General features: G+C 46.2%; 1 long non-coding RNA gene across 1 annotated transcript; it reads left to right on the forward strand.

Annotated features, from left to right (window-relative positions):
• The first annotated feature begins 5730 nt into the window (after window positions 1–5730).
• On the forward strand, window positions 5731–9402 carry LOC122236950. Its single transcript, XR_006215130.1, has 3 exons — window positions 5731–5857; window positions 6006–6079; window positions 7796–9402. It is a non-coding gene; the product is annotated as an uncharacterized LOC122236950 (long non-coding RNA).
• Window positions 9403–15656: the final 6254 nt, after the last annotated feature.

Genomic DNA, 15656 nt, shown 5'->3' on the forward strand with positions numbered 1-15656 from the left:
TCCGAACTTATCACACAGTAATTTCCAACACGGTAGTAGCTTTCCTTCTGCTGGATGCTTTTTAAGCACCATGACACTGAATCCTCATACTAGCCTGGAAGTAAGTCCTTTTATTATCCCCATTTTGCTGGTCAGAAACCTCTAAAGGGGAGGTAGACTGTTTAGCAGATAAGCTTTGGGATCTGAGGCTTTGCTTTTAGGTTTATGATTCAGAGCCAAGGGCAGACAATGGTCAGGTGGTCGGGGGGTGGGAGTGGGGAGGAAGGAAATCATGGAGGTGGCAAAATGCTGGGATCTTATTTCAATCTCACTGGAGTGTTGAGCCAGAGGAATTGGCAAAACGAGCCTCAGAAGCTCATTTGTCCTCTCTCAGGATTGGCTCTTAGTTAATTTTAAATTAGAAATCAGAACGAATTGGGAATACAGGCACACAATAAGATAACAAAATTCAAAAACCTTACCCATAGTCCAGCTGTATAATTATTGGCCGTTATGCTCAATCTTTTCATGCCTCTGTTTCCTCGAAAAAGGGTAGTCAGGAAAGCCTCTCTGAGGAGGTGGTATTTGAACTGAGGCCTGAAGGATGAGATGGAGTTGCCATGGGAACATGTGCAAAGGCCCTGAGGTGGGAGTGAAGTTGGCCAGCTAAAGGGACAGGATGATGGCCAATAGGGTTCATGAGAAACAAGGAGATGAGTGAGTTCAGGGAGGTAAACTAGAGTCAGTCACAGAGGAGAAAATGGATTGGGAGCCAGGGAGCTCTTCGTGTGTCCAGCACAAACATGATGGGCCAGTAATATAAGCAGAAGTGTTATTAATCACCATCAGGCTTCTGGGAGGAAAGGTGGGTGAGAGACTGCCAGTCCAATCTGGTATATTTTTACCAAGCACCTACCCTGTGCCAGGCAGGCTCTGCCTAGAGTCCTGGACTCCAGGAGCATTTGCTTTGAAGATCAGAAATTCAGGGGCAGCCAAGGCTAAAAAAAGAGGCATTTTTCCAAAGAGGACACTTAACTGGCCAACAAATGGATGGAAAGAGCCTCAAGGTCTGTCCAAAGTAGGCAATGCTAGTTCAAATACTTTCTGATGTTTCACAGCCGGAGACAACACTTTGAAAAATCAGAAAATACCAAAGTACAGAACAGTGGTTAACAGTTCAGGTTCTGGAACCGGCCTCTCTGGGTTGGTATTGAGCTCTGTCTTTCCTAGCTGAGTGATTTGGGGCTAGTCACTCCAACTCTCTGTGCCTCCATTTCTCCATCTATCAAATGGGGATGGTAACTGTTTTTACCTCAAAGTTTCGCGGGAGGGTTCCGTGAGTTCTTTCATGTTAAATGCCAAGAAAGTGCCTGGCACATAATGAGTGCCATATATGGTGCTGGTATATTATTATTGGTGAGGAAGTGGGGAAATGGGAACTTTCCATACTCTCCAAAATGCAGGTACCCTGTGACCAGCAGGTATCCACCCCAGAGGAGCTCCAGCATATGTGAAAATGGGTGTGGTGGCTTCACCCGTAGTTGGCCAACAGTGGAACCAACTGGATGGACATCAGTGGGTAAATCAACAGTGACATACTCCCATAAAGGAATACCAGTGAGCAGTAAAAATGAATAATCTAGATCTAAATAGGTCTTTACTGTCGAGTGAGAAATTTTCAGAACTAAACCCTTAGTCTAGTACTATTTATGTAGTTGTTAAAGCCACAATACAATATTATATATCTATCTATATCCCTATCTTTATCTCTATCTCTATCGATATCGATATATATAGCAATAGCAGGGGCCATCCTGAAAGGTTTAACAAGTGGCTTGACCCAGGCACCGACCAATCAGAACGAACGCTGACCGTGCGGACCCCGAGGGGCGGTCCCCGGTTCCCATCGCTCCCAGGATGGATAAAGATGTGGCTTCTCCATCCCCACCAGGCCGCCTCTCCTCTACTGTTCTGACCGTTCCGTTGCTTATCGGCTGTGTGACATCAGGCGAGTTGATTCATCTCCCAGGGCTTCCGCTCTCTCATGTGTACGACGAGAATACTAGTTGAAAAGGCTAACACGTACGTAGTTTCCCATGTGCCACTTGGTGTAATCCTCGTGAAAACCCTTTGTGGCAAGTTCTGTCATTACCCCCACGGTGCATAGGTGAAAACTGAGGTGCAGAGAGAGGTCTGAGAAACTCACTCTTGTTCTGTAGAGCCTGGTCTTTAGGATCATTGCAAATAGACACCAAGTGGTACTTGTTAAGTGCTTAGAAAAAGGTCTATCACCGAATAAGTGTTCAATAGATATTAGTTGTTATTATGTCACTGCCCCGCTCATGTGCCTTTGGTAGGTCACCATTGTCCTCAGGAGACAGTTGAACTCAACATGGACTACAAAGTCAGGATCTGTTTTCTTCTCACCCTTCTGTCTCCTTCCCCATTTACCCCTGTTCTCTGTCCTCCAGCCACCTGGCCTTCTCTCTATCCCTCCCCAAACCCTCACCTTCTCTGCCACTGGGCCTTTGCACGTGACATTTCCCCTTGCCTAAAACGCTGTACCCTCCTGCTCTTCTTTTACCTGGTTAGCCTCTAAGCACCTTCGCAAGTCACATACAATGACACCTCTTTCAGGAGGCCCTGCTGGAATGGGTTAAGTCCCCCTGGTCTAGGCTCCCATCATTTTCGAAAATTTCCCTGAAGTAATGCTTTCCCCTTCTCGAATTACTTCATCAGTGTTGGTTTCCCCCCGTCAACCGGGAGCTCTTGGAAAGCAGAGAACTTTCCTGACTTCATCACTGTTGTGGGCCTACGGCAGGCATTACAGACCTGCCTGCCTACTCTACCCCAATTCCTTTCTAAGGTTGCTTCCTACACAGTAAAGGCTAGAAAGTAACACAGAAACAAACAAACAAACATAAAAATGAACACTAAATAAACAAAACCAACAACAAAAAACCTTTCCCAGAAGTCCTTGCAATAGGAGTGACTTCTGTGGCCCAGGTTCCCCTGGTGAGCCTTAGAGGCAAAAACAAGCTGTGGGATGCCAAGTGGTGGCATTTTCAGGCAAGCACAGTGCTAGAAGTATCTGGTGTTTCTAGGGAATAGTGGGGGGGGGGGTGCTATCAGCCAATCCTCACCTCCCTAAGTCCTGAGCTGAGGTGGCAGGAGCACTGGCAACATTTCTGTTGGAAGAGTTCAGCAGTGAAGGTGTTTCTCCTGGATCGGGTGCTTCTGCCGGCACCGTTTGTGGTTGTTGAGCATCTAGGGTGCTACCTAAAACCTTTAACAAGTCCTTTTCTCCTAAAGCGGGTTCCAATTGACTCTACCGTCTTCAATTCAGAATGCCTTGCCCAAGCACTCAATAAATACTCATCGAATGAATGAATGAATGAATGGTGACCTCTTAGGAGTCTTCCTGTTCCTATTGCTTTTATGCCCAGAGGTAACGTCACAGGCCCTGGATGCACACTGTTCCTTCAAAGGTCAGGGACAGGAAGACTGCGTAGACTGTCTTATCACTGGCAGGACGGAACAGTGAGGTCTTACAGATTAAAGAGAGTCTGACGAGCAGGCTGGACTGTCTCCCCAGGGTGGGCGGGAGAGCCGGATGGAGCCTCAGAATGAATGCTCTTCGGGAAAGGCTGAAGTGTGGGAAGGAGGGAACAGGCAGGGTGGATCACCGAGCTGTCCCAGGTCCAGCCCAAGTGGGGTTTCTCTTCTTGGGGCCCTTCCTGCTTTGTACACCAGTGGGCCAGTGCCCACTGTTCAAAGAATGTTCAAAGAATGCTTGAATATGTTCAAGGAATGCTTGAACCCTGTGTCAGCCAGAGCACTTTTGTCTGTGAGTGACAGAAAACCGATCTTGGGAAGCGCTCAGGTTGGGTTCTCACAGAAGCCGATCCGAGTCAAGGATTTGTGTGTAATTTATTTAAGAGATGATCCCAAGGAGGATCCCTGGGGGGGGGGGGGGACGCAGGAAGTGAGAAAGGGAAGAGAAAGAAGGCAATGTGAAGGAAGTTACTGAGCAGGTAGTCACCCTGGGCGACGGAGGCTCAACCCCATCGTGGAACCCCAGGATTCGGAGTAGAAGAGTCCTCAGAATCTTCCACCTGAGGCTCCAGAGAGTAGGGGTATTTATCCACCAACTCCTGCCAGTCATCGGTTAAGGCTGCTCTCAGGGGAGGGTGAACCCTCCGACCTGTTTGTGCTAAATACATTCTAGACCTGTTTGTGCTAAATGCACATGGGGACAAAGCCCCCAGACAGAGAGCACAGGGGTTGGGGACTGGCAACCATTAGGTCTTTGAGCCTCACAACGATGAATGCCAAGGGGGGATGTGGGCAGAGGACCAACATCGTCTGCCAGGGTGATGTAAACCAAAACAGAGCCATATGGGCTCCTGGAGAATAACATGTCCAAGGATACGCTGGCTTCAGGTACAGCTAGCTAGATTCAGGGGTTCGTCAGTTATAGGAGCTGAGTCTCTCACTTTTGAGCTGCAGGCCCTCGTCACACCCTTCTAGAACAGCAGAAAGAAAAACAAGGCAATGCCAGTGATTCCAGAACCCGAGGGCTGGCTCATTGGTCCACGTGGGATGCATGCCCATCCCCGAACCAATCCCTGTGGGCACAGGGATGCCATGTTCATTGGCCAGCTTAGGGCACCTGGCCTCCCTGGAGCCGAGGATGGAGTTCATCCCATATGCCTCCCAGGGACAGGGAGTAGAGAAGGGGGGTCCCAGGAAAATCAGGGTGCTGTTACCAGAGGACAAGGGCTTGATTCTGAGTAGATAAAACCAAGAGGACAGATGTCGTCCAACACCCCCATCGCACCCTGTGCAGAGATGAGAACCACACCCCCTGCCCAAAGGTCACTCTTTCTAACAGCAGCAACCCTGCTTCTGTCTTAACCTATCTTTTCTCTAGAAGCCAGTGGCTTCTCAATAAACAGCATCTGTTTAACCATAGCCCCTTTAGCGCCCTCCCAACCCAGCTGCTTCTTTCAATTCATGCCTTATGTGACTCTGATACCTATGTCCCTGCTTTTGTTAAATGCCTACACCCTCATTTCCTAGGCAGAGAAACTGAGAGGTTAAAAAAATGGTGTAAGGCAGGGGGTGACGAACTTTTTCTGTGAAGAGTCAAATAGTAAATATTTCAGGCTTTGCAGACCACATAAAGCCTCTGTTGTGTATTCCTCTCCTCCTCCTCCTTTCTTCAACCGTTAAAAAAAAAAATTAACGTTTATTTATTTTTGAGACAACGCAAGAGACAGAGCATGAGCTCCAGACTCCGAGCTGTCAGCACAGAGCCCGACGTGGGGCTCGAACTCACAAACTGCGAGATCATGACCTGAGTTGAAGTCGGACGCTCCACCGACTGAGCCCCCCAGGCGCCCCTTAATTTCTTTTTTTAATCTTTCTTGGAACTGTGTGGGTGTCAGTGCTCCAGGGCCAGGAAGGCACGCTCCACGGGGCGGGACCCCGGGCTTCCTTCACCTTGCCCTCTTTCATCCCTAAAGAGGCATCCTCATCTACAAGGTCCGGGATGGCTCCCCAGTACTATGGCTGTCATCTCAGCCAGAGGGAAGGGGTACAGTGGAAGGAAGAGCATCGACCATTCTGCGGGAAAGGTAGGACCCGGAAGCTGGTCTTGCGGCTGTGTGGGAGAAGAGCTTCCCATTGGCTGTAACTTAGTCACGTGGCTCCACCTCACTGCAAAGAAGGCTGGGATATGTGGTGAAGCCGTGGGAAGCCATGTGTCCAGCTAAAAACCCTTTGTTCTGTTAATAGTGGCGAGAAGGCAGGAACGTACTGGGGATCATTTGTAATCTTGACCCAAAGCATCTGGCTCAGAGAAACCCTACAAAAGGTAACCGCTATTGTTACTGTCCCTTCTTTGAAAAACTCAGTAGGTGTATTTGAAAGATGCTCATCCATGCTGGGCACCGATACCACCCTGCATTGGACTTTGGAATCAATATAGCCAAGTTTAAATCTTTATTGTCCTGCCTTTCTAGACTGTATGGCCTGGGAGAAGTTACTTACCTCTCTGAATCCTGGCTTCATCGTCATCTGTCAAGCAAGGAGAAAGGTATATTACTCATTCAGGGGCTGGGAAAATCAAATTAAGCTCAAGAACAATGTTCAGCCCAGGTAGAGTGTTCAATAAACGGTCATTTTATCAATAAGAAACATGCATGGTGGGTAAGAAAATGACCTCAGAGATCAGACAGACCCGAGTTCAAATGTAGACTCTTCACTTGGTAGCTGAACAGATTGTTTAAGCTCTCTGTGCCTTAGTCCTCTCATCTGTGAAATGGAAACAATGACGATTGCAGCCATGTAATGGCTTTGAGGCTCCAAGGAATGGCTTGGTGCACTGAAACCAGCCAAGCAAAGTTATTAGGTTTCCACCCCCACTTTGAGCTTGTGGAGGAAGAGGTGAGGTCGAAAGTTTGTTGCTGCAAACATACTGTGGTGCAAAGGCGTAATATACAAAAGAATTATGTGCTGTATGATGCCATTATGGGAAGTTCAAAAACAGGCAAAAATAATCATTGGTGTTGGAAATCAGGGTCATGGTTACTGGTGAGGGTGGTGGCAGAGACTGGAAAGGGGCTTCTAAGGGACCAGGAACGTTCTGTTCCTTTGTCTAGGGGCTGTTACCCTAGTGTGTTGCCTTTGTGCAAATGTCACTTAGGAGTGCGTTTTTCTGTGTGTATGTTACATTTCAATAAAGAGTTTCCTCCAGAAAGTATCTGTGGTGTATCAGAAGCCGTTAGTGGGCAACCCTCCTTACCAGCCACTGCAGTTTCTGTTTCATCCTGAGGTACAGGCGTCAGCTTCCCCGAATACCCAACTTGGCTCCCACCCCTGGAGCCTCTGGCCACAAAATTCCCCTTCCCCCTGTGATGTGGCCTGATTACCACATCCGGGTCCAGTCTGGTGCCAGCCAGCCTGACTGCCCGCATTATCAGCCCCTGCACTGTGGGACAGACTTGTTTAGACAGGGAAATTTCAATAAGTCACTGTGAACAGCAGTGAGATCACTGATCTCACAAGTGGGATTAGTGCTGTCCATTCTTTATTTCATTAATTCAAACCCTTTTTGGGTACCCAATAAGCATGTGGCTGTAGGCACGTTTGTGTTTGGTACAAAGGTGCTTCATTCATTTATTCATCCATGAAATAAATATCAACTGAACCAATAAATATCAACTTACCAGGCACTGTGCTAGGTACTGGGGGCGTCTCTGTGTTGAAGCAGAGGTGGTCCCTGCTCTCTCAGAGCTGATTTGTTAACGAAGGTTTAGATGGTGACCAGAGCTATGGAGAAAAATTAAGCAGAGATGGGGATATGGAAGGCAAGACATAGTCGGGTTGTGGGGGGACTGCAACGTTTGTTCAGGAATGCCTCCTTGAGGAGGTGATGTTTAAGCACAGACTTGAAGAAGGAGAGAGTATGGGCCATGTGAGGATGTGAAGAAAGGACTTTCTAGCAAGAGAAGAGAGCAGGGAGCTGAAGTCAGAGAAGTTGCAGGGTGCAGATCCCTCTGGTCTTTGAGGGCCAAGGGGAGGATTTCAGCTTTTCCTCTGAGTGAGATGGCAGCTATTAGAGGGATTTCAGCATGGAAGGGACGTGGTCTGATTCTATCTTAACTTCAGCTACTGGTTTGAGAGTAAGTTATTAAGAAAAAAGCAAGGAGACCAGTAAGGAGGCTGCTGGAACAATCCCGATGAGAAATGAGAGTGGTTTGGCTCGAAATGGTGTCAGCAGAGAAGTATTGATAATGGATGTGTTTTGAAGGTGGTACCAAAGAGACTGAGGTTGGCGTGGATGTGGAGGTCTTGGCTGAAGACATACATCCAGGATGTCAGTGTTGAGGTGCTATTTCGAGCCAGGAAACAGCAGGAGAAGATGCCTGAGGACTGAGGTGTGGGGCACATCCAACATGATCAAGGTCAGAGACATGACGAAAAGCAGCAAAGTAGCATGAGCAACCATCGCTAAAAGTATACTTACCCATCGTTGTTAAAATGAAAGCTAACCTTGGAAACGACTGTACCACGACGCGATATACTCCAAGATAAATCTTTACAAGAAAACAAAACAAACAAAAGTGGGGGAATGTGTAGATTTATGTGAACAAAAATATACATAATATTTTAAAACCATCCCAGACCGATTCAGGCAAAAATTATCAATGAATGCTTCATCTGAGAGCTCAGAGAAATTTATGAGGAACCAGATATTTCATTGGTGTTCGCGTGTCCCCTAATCAGATTGTGTATCAGTTTTAAGGAGAACTATGCCTTCAAAACCAACGTCAAAACCAACATCATCAAGGAGAGGAGAGGGGCATTATGTCGCTCCCCATGTGACTCCCTGAGAAAAATACAAACCGCTTAAACCATATTTCAGCCGGGGATGCATAACCTGAATCAAACTGGAACAGACTGTGTTTTCCAAAGATGGTCACACCAATATTTATTGCACCCCAAATGCTTTGCTTATAAAGTGACATTGGCATACCTCCTCCAGAAGTGGAGTCCACGTTCCCTGCCCTTGAACCTATGCAGAACAGAGTAGTTTCTTCGACTAATAGAAAACAGTCAAAGAGCCAGTGCATGACCTCCAAGACTAGGTCATAAAAGGCAATATGGCTTCCTCCATTCTCTCTCTCTTACTTGGATGCTCGTCTTTTCATCCCAGCCACCATATTGTGAGGAAGCTCAGGACACACGGAGATGCCCTGTGTGGATGTCCAGACCAAGAGCCCAGCTAAAGCCCAGCTAGCAGCCAGCATCAACAGACAGGTGAATGAATAAGTCTCTTATTATTACAGGCTTCACCACCATGCTCTTTCTGAATACAGGATTCTGAATTCCTGTCCTGTAGGAATTTGGGGTAATTTGTTACAAAGCAATGTTAAGCAGACAAATCCACAATGAGGAACATTCTATGCAATATGGGGCTGTAATCTTCAAAAATGTTAATGACACAGAAGACAAAGAAAGGCTGAGGAATCATTCCAGATTAGAGGAAACTAAAGAGACATAATAACTAAGTGCAAAACATGGTCTTGAGCTGGGTCCTGTCCTAGAGGGAAATAATGATGTTAAAGGACATTACTGCAATAGATGACAAAACGGGAGTATGGCTGGTAGATGAAAGTATTGTATCAAAGTAAGTTTCCTGAATTTGGTAACCATGCTTACTTAGTTACAGAAAATAATATCCTGTTTTAGGAAGTATGTGCTGAAATTTTAAGGGGTAAATGGTGCATAATGTATGTAATCTATTCTCAAATGCTTCAGGAAAATAAATATTAATAATGAATACAAATATTCACATGAAGAAAGAGAGGATGATAAAACAAACAAGGCAAAATATTTTAAAAATTGGTGAATCGGGGGAAGGGTGCCTGGGTTGCTCGGTCTGTTAAGCAGCCGAGCTCAGGTCATGATCTCGCAGTCTGTGAGTTCGAGCCCCGCGTCGGGCTCTGGGCTGACAGCTCAGAGCCTGAAGCCTGCTTGGGATTCTGTGTCTCCCTCTCTCTCTGCCCCTCCCCTGCTTGTGCTCCGTTGCTCTCTCTCTCTTTCTCAAAAATACATAAACATTAAAAAAAAATTTTTTTTAATTGGTGAATCTGGGTAAAGGGTATACTGGAAGTCTTAAAATTGTTCTTGTAACATTTCTGTAAATTTGAAACTATTTTTTGCAACCCATAATAGTGGTTGTGTCGGAGGAGGGGAAATGGGTGGGGAAAGGAACAAGGAAGAAGAGAACCCACTTTTCAACCTTTTGTACTTTTTAGAGATATGACCTAGCCAAATAAACCAGTAAAAAGTGAAATGTAACAGAAGTTGCTTTATTAGACACTTGTTCTAGGGAGTGTGTGAAGTCAATTACATGCTTGAGATGATTCCCATTTCTTCCTTTCAATGAGGCCCATTGCTTGGAGGAGGAACCTGAGGCTCAGAGAAGGCAGGTGATTCACCAGAATCAGAAGTTATAACCCAGGTCAGTCTCATTTCAAAGACCTTGAAGTCAGTCGGGCAGGACCTTTGCCTTTAAGGAGAGGAGATTTCGCAAAAACTTTTTCATTGTTTAAATGAAAGAATAAAGGAAGGAAATAAAAAAGCATATGGCTCTTAGCCCTGTGGGTGTGCATTGTCCATTGTGAAAATCCAGGGTGTAGCTATTTGACCAATTAGTCATTCAACAGACATCTATTGAAAATCGTTATTGGGCCCAAAGGCAGGTTTACCACGATTTACCGATTTACCGGTACTGGGAGGTGTTAAGAGTTCTAGAATGTTCTGGGGTCACTGAAGGGCAGCTAGGGTACAGTCAGGAAGCACTTCTCTGAAAATTGCCTAAAGAGATCTCAGAAGAAAGGGTCCTGACTTTCCAAGTGTCCAATAACTCGAGACGAGCTGTTTTTTTCTTTGTCAATAAATACTTTCTTATTTCATATTTACAGCTTTGTATTCTTTTTCTAAAACTGCATGAACTTCAGAGCCCATCACCACCGAGAGTCAGAGAGGGAGCTTCCAGGGATGGGGTTGAGCAATTACAGAACAATGACAGATACTCTGCTGGGGGAGGTCAAGGCGCCGTGGACATTCTTGAGCCAGTCACCCATGAAGTTTCAGGGTTGTCTCTTCCTCTGTCTTCACGGTTGCCTTCAAACTCCTACTTGATTGATATTTTTAGTATCTGCTTTCCTGCTGTCCCCCAAAGTGACATGGGTAACCGGAGATGGTTTAGCAGTGCGTGCGTGATAGTAACAGATACTGTAATGACTGCTCATCGTCTGGGAGGCACCCCTGTAAGCACGTCACTGAATTCATCTCATTTATACCTCAGAACGGGCCTGTGAGGGACACAGGACTGTTAACTCCATTTTATAGGTAGTGAGGCATTGAAAGGTTTAGTACTTTGCCAAGGTCACAGAGCTCGCAAGTGGAGGAAGCAGGAGTCAAACCTGGGTTGTGGGTCCATGATCCCGCAGTACTGTGGGCATCTGTGGCTTGCACCTGCCCAGAACCCCAGTCATCTTTTGGGGACCCTCTTGCCCCCACTTCTGACCATGTGGTCTGAGTGCGGCTGACCATACTTTTTGACTCTAGGATGGACAGTGTCACCTAGCCCCAGGCCCTCAGAGCAACAAATTGTCCTGGTCATAGTGAGTAGTTCAAAGGTGATCCCTGCCAGGCCAGTGAGAACCCTCCCCCAAACCTTTACTGAAGCCGTGCAGTACTTCCCAGGGTGGCGGGGATGTTTAAGAGTGAGGCAGCCTGGGGTGACCAAGGCCTTCTCTTTGAAAGGAAAGGCAACCGAGGCAGATCTGAGCATGACAAGGCCCATTGACCTTTTTGGAGCTCCTGGATGTAGCCAAACCTGAAATGTCTGAGCTTTTCCGTTCTACCTCTTTCCCCTTTTGTTGGTCAAGTACGTAGTAGCAGATACTCAAACAGGGGCCGTGGTCATAACCTAGCCCTTCCTGTCACACTTGTTTCTTTAACAGCTTTATTGAGGTATCAATCGCATACAATCCAGTTCACCCATGTCAAGTGCACTCTTCAGTGGTTTTTTATATATTCAGAGCTGCACAGCCATCACCCCACAAAGAGCATTTTCATCATCACCCTAAAGAGAAACCTCGCACCATTATCAGTTGATGTGGGAAACAAAGGCTGAAGGAAATGGCAGATAAAATTAAATTTCCTTACCACCTACAGCCCATTGACAAATACTAGAGGCAGGCAGAGTAAAACGTAATGATTTGCCAGAGGGAAACAACCTGAGCTTGACAATGGCTAGGCTTCCTGTAGCCTTGAGTCTTCTTTAGCACATGAAAATCTCTTTGGAAACTTCCCCTGGACTGTACCTCCCCCAACTCCCAAGCATATAACCAGTCTCTCTGCAGGGTCTGGGGCAGCTCTTCCTGCCCACGGATCCTGTCCCCGTGCTTTAATAAAATCACTTTTTGCACCAAAGACGTCTTCGAGGAATTCTTTCTTGGCCGTTGGCTCTGGATCCCACGGACACTCACCATCACCCCAAACCATCATCATCAGTAACTCCCCATTTCCCTCCAACCCCCCGGCCCAGCCCCAGGCAATCACTAATTTACTTTCCATCTCTGGAGATTTGCCCATTCTGGACATTTCATATAAATGGAATCATAGAATACGTGCTTCTTTGGGTCTTTCCTTCACTTAGCATGTTTTTAGGATCCATCCATGTTGTAACATGTATCTCTTATGAATAGACCACTTTATTCATTCATTCATTTATGTATTTATATTACTTTTTTGGATTTTAAAAATTTTATTTTTTAATTTACATCCACGTTAGTTAACATCTGGTACAATAGTGATTTCAGGAGTGGATTCCAGTGATTCATCCCCTATGTATAACACCCAGTGCTCATCCCAACAAGTGTCTTCCTTATGATACTTACCCATCTAGCCCATCCCCCCACCCAACACCCAGCCAGCGACCCTCAGTTTGTTCTCTGTATTTAAGAGTCTCTTATGTTTTGTCCCCCTCCCTGTTTTTACATTCTTTTTGCTTCCCTTCCCTTACGTTCATCTGTTTTGTGTCTTCAATTCCACATGAGTGAAGTCATATGATATTTGTCTTTCTCTGACTAATTTTGCTTAGCATAACCCCCTCTAGTTCCATCCACGTAGTTGCAAATGGCAAGATTTCATTCTTTTTGATCACCAAGAAATACTCCATTACACACACACACACACACACACACACACACACACACACATACACACACCACATCTTCTTTATCCATTCATCCGTCGATGGACATTTGGGCTCCACACTTTGGCTCTTTGGACATTCCCATACCGTGGTGACTGTTGATAGTGCTGCCATAAATGTTGGGGTGCATGTGCCCCTTCAAAACTCTTGGATAAATACCTAGTAGTGCAATTGCTGGGTCATAGGGTAGTTCTATTTTTAGTTTTTTGAGGAACCTCCATACTGTTTTCCAGAGGGGCTGTAGACCACATTTTTTGAAATTCATTCATCAGCTGTTGAACATTTTGGCTTGTTTCTACTTTTGGCCACGATAACACCGCTCTAAAGCTACACGCGCATGTTTTTGCGTGGACATACGTTTTCCATTCTTGGGTTTGCACCTGGGAGTGGGGTTGCTGGGTGCTATGGCTAGTAATGCTATGTTTCACCTTTGCAGGAAACGCCAAACTGTTTTCCAGAGGCTGCACCATTTTTCATTCCTCACAGCAGCATATGTTGCTGTATGACTCTGGCAAGTTGTTTCAATTCTCTGGGCTTCGGTTTTCCCAGAGCTCATGCATGTGAGATTTGGGGCAAGTCTCCTCAATCCTGCTCTCATCTGGGAAGTGGAGACAGCCAAAGCGTTTCCCTCATAAGGTTCTTCTGAGGAGGAAAGAAGCCTGAGCTGTTAGGGACAGCTCAGTGAAAGGTGGTTGCAGGGGCACCTGGGTGGTTCAGTCTGTTGCGCAGTCGGCTCTTGATTTCGGCTCAGGTCATGATCTCACGGTTCATGGGATCAAGCTCTGTGCTAGGTTCCATGCTGACAGCCTGGAGCCTCCTTGGGATTCTCTCTCTCCCTCTCTCTATGCCCCTCCCCTGTTTGTGCTCTCTCTCTCAAAATAAATAAATAAACTTTAAAAAAAAAAAAGGCGGTTGTAGACCTGCTTATAATGTGATTCTCCTCTTTCCAACTGAACAAAAAATTTGCGTGAACATCTGTGTGCTATGCATCCGGCTTGTGTCGTATGTATTAATCCTCCCTTGATGTTCAAGTTGGAGTTCCTTTGCCTTACGAAACTCTGGAAGAGTTGTTGTCTAATCTGTGACAATCAGCTGACATTCAGGAACCCACAGAGTGGATCGATGGGGCGATGTGGTCTGCTGATGGATGACACATTTTCAAGATATAGAAGCTGTGCCAAACTTGACGCCGGGGAGTGTGAATACCCCATGACTGAGTCATGGTCCTGGGACTGGGATGGGGGTGGAGAGGTGGAGGGGAGGGGCCCGGCTAAAATTGCAATCCCCTCCCCCCCCCCCCAAGGCATCCCGTCTTTCTCTCTGACCTCATCACTTCCTCTCCCTCCTCCCACAGTACCCACGGGTCACACCAAATCACTCACAATTTCTGGAACAGGCAATGTTCTCCACAACTTCGTACATGCTGTTTCCTCTACCAGATGCGCCCTTTCTGCTTCTTTTCTCCCTGTCAGCTTAGAAGTCAACTTCTCCTGGAAACTTTCAGTAGTGGGGATCTTTTACCTTGACCTTGCAACGTTCATTTCCTCTGGATCAGAAAACAGCATCTCACTTTCCCATTGGGGAACCACTCCCGCCCCGACACTTATCTATAGGGTTCCGGTAAGAGCTCCCCCACCCCCAGCTCTTTGGGTGAGCCTGGCCAATCAGCATATCCCATCCCCCTGGCCACGGTGATTGGTTCCTGGATGGGCATGTATTTCTGCAACAAAGAACACTTGAGTTGGCTTGGAATTGCCGCTGGCCATCCTTGCCAACAAGTGCAGAAAGCCTGTCTGAAAGTAGATCCAAAACAGAGGAAACCAGAGCTGAAAGGTGGAGAGAGAGAACGAGAGAGATGAAGGAAACAGAGGTGTCGATTTTGACATCACTTGAGCCCCTGGATCCAGTCGTGTGTGAAGGCAACTGTATGTCACGATTTCCCATAAACCAGTGAATTGCCCTCCCTTTCTTTCTTTTTCTTTTTCACTTTATATTTTTTCACTAGTTAGTGGGTATTCTGTCACCCGACGAATACTCTCTGGACCCGAACACACCCTGGGCTGGAGTGGGTACCCTTTTGGACTTTCACAAGAGACCCTGTTTCTCCACTTTCTTTGCACTTATTAGATTGTACTGTAACGATCGCTTTGTTTGGCTCTATCTCCCGCTGGACACACAGAGCAGCTGTACCTTGTTTACTGCGGTATCTCTAGCACCTAGATGGGCCTGGCACGTAATAGCATCTCAATAAATTCTATTTTCATTGTTTTTTTTTTTTAAGTTACAAACGAATTCATGATAGCGTACATGCAAACACACACAAAACAATTCAAAACTTTTCTGTGGATCTGCATGGATATGCACAAAAGAAGTCTGGAAAGAGACTACCTGTGAGTCACGGTGTGAGTTATCTTGTCTCATGCTGGTTACAAGGAGAATGTGCTTATGTATCACTTGTTATTAAAAATTAACTAAAAACAAAGCTGAACAAAGGAGTGTGTGCTTTTTGTAATACCAAACGCATACAATTCAAAAGGGTATAAGGAGTTACCTTGCCCCTCTCAATAATATGTGTTGAATAAAGGAATAAAGGCATAACTATAGTTGATGCGCAAATTATTGAATAAGAAAACAGTTCTTTTCTAGGCTTCAGTTCAAGGTGACCCTCCCCTTGCCCCCACCCCAGTGAGCCAGCTGGTTTCCCTGAAAGTCTGGGCCTTGAGCCAACGTTTTATTTCTTTCTGGGATGGGCCCCTGTCTGGAAGTCCTTTTGGAGCCTTGGAGAATGACTCACAGGGCTTCACGTGGACAAGGAGTTCCCTAGTGACCAAAGGGTCACCTTCTGTTCCTTAAGTAGGTGGATTCTGGGCAGAGTCTC

Source organism: Panthera tigris, chromosome A3, assembly GCF_018350195.1.
Source record: "Panthera tigris isolate Pti1 chromosome A3, P.tigris_Pti1_mat1.1, whole genome shotgun sequence".
Lineage (NCBI taxonomy): Eukaryota > Metazoa > Chordata > Mammalia > Carnivora > Felidae > Panthera > Panthera tigris.